The sequence below is a fragment of the Callionymus lyra genome, chromosome 9 (genome assembly GCF_982586985.1).
Source record: "Callionymus lyra chromosome 9, fCalLyr1.hap1.1, whole genome shotgun sequence".
In the NCBI taxonomy this organism is placed as follows: Eukaryota; Metazoa; Chordata; class Actinopteri; order Syngnathiformes; family Callionymidae; genus Callionymus; species Callionymus lyra.
In genome coordinates, this window is record NC_141826.1 from 9,294,339 (window position 1) to 9,296,048 (window position 1,710).

Genomic DNA, 1,710 nt, shown 5'->3' on the forward strand with positions numbered 1-1,710 from the left:
GGAACCAAGTAGATTCTGATCCACAGACCTCAGAGCCCGAGCTGGGGTGTAAGGCTGGATCAGATCAGTGATGTAAGGAGGAGCCTGACCATGAATAGCTCTGCAAGTAAAAACGATAATTTTAAAGTTGATCCTGAAAGAAACTGGAAGCCAGTGAAGAGTTTTAAGGAACGGAGAAATGTGAGTTCTTCTACTTGAGCGGGTTAGGGAGGAGTTGAGAAAGAATCTGGGTGGTCAGGCAGAGCTTCCAGATAACTAGACAACTACAGCTTATGTAATCAGGGAGACAGGTAGGAGAGTACTTGGTGTGTCGTCTGGAAGGAAAGTAGATAAGGAGACTTTGTGGTGGAATGGGAAAGTACAGGAGTATACAAAGAAAAAGTGTGACACTGAGAATACTGAAGAGAGCAGACAGGAGTACAGGGAGATGCAGCACAAGGTAAAGGTAGAGGTGGCAAAAGCCAAACAAATGGCATATGATGACTTGTATGCTAGGTTGGAAAGTAAGGAGGGAGAGAATGATTTATAAAGGTTGGAAAAACAGAGAGATAGAGATGGGAAAGACGTCCGGCAGGTTCGGGTGATTAAGGAAAGAGAGTGACGTCTGTTTACAGATGCCACAGAAGTAATAGGAAGATGGAAAGAGTACTTTAAAGAGCTAATGAATGAGGAAAATGAAAGAGCAAAGGGTAGAAGAGGTGACTACTGTGAACCATGAAGTAGCAGAGATTAGTGAAGGTGAAGTGGGAAGGCATTGAAGAGGATGAAGAAAAGGAAGGTAGTTGGTCCTGATGATATACCTGTGGAGCTATGGAAGTGTCTAGGAGAGGACACAGTAGAGTTTCTGGTTAGACTATTCAACCATATCTTAGAGCGTGAGCAGATGTCTGAGGAGATGTTGAGAATTACAGGATGCAGTATTTGCTTTAAGATTGTTGGTAGTGAAATACAGAGAAGGTCAGAGTTGTGCCTTTGTTGATCTGGAAAACGCCTATGACAGAGTGCCAAGAGAGGAACCATGGTACTGTATGAGGAAGTCTGGAGTGGCAGAGAAGTATCTTAGACTGGTGCAGGAAATTTATACCAACTTGGCTGGGAGTCCCTTCTTGTTTGCGGTGGTGATGGACAGACTGACAGATGAGATTAGACAGGAATCACCATGGACTATGATGTTTGCAGATGACATTGTGATATGTGGTGAGAGCAGAGACCAGTTGGAGTAAAAGCTGGAGAGATGGAGATATGCTCTCGAAAAGGAGAGGAATTAAGTTTAGTCGCAGCAAGACAGAATGTATGTGTGTGAATGAGAGGAACCCAAGTGGAACCATGTAGCTACAGGGAGTGGAGATAAAGAAGGTGCAGGATTTTAAGTATTTAGGGTCAACAGTCCAGAGCAGTGGAGCTTGTGGAAAAGAGGTGAAGAAACGTGTTCAAGTTGGGTGGAATGGGTGGGAAAGTGTCAGGGGTAATGTGTGATAAAAGAGTATCAGCCAGAATGAAAGGAAAGATATACAAGACAGTGGTGAGATCAGCGATGCTGTATGGTCTAGAGACAGTGGCACTGACTGAGGAAAAGTCAGGAAGTTGAGCTGTAGGTAGCAGAGGGTGAGATGTTGAGGTTCTTGTTGAGTAACGAAGATGGATAGGATCAGGAATGAGTCAATCAGAGGAACATGTTAGATGTTTTGGGATAATTGAGTAGAGTATATT

The 1,710-nt window shown here is 43.8% G+C and overlaps 1 pseudogene; it reads right to left on the reverse strand.

The window, feature by feature from the left end:
• Positions 1 to 234: 234 nt before the first annotated feature.
• On the reverse strand, positions 235 to 1,186 carry LOC148071758 (uncharacterized; annotated as a pseudogene).
• Between the last annotated feature and the right edge of the window lie 524 nt (positions 1,187 to 1,710).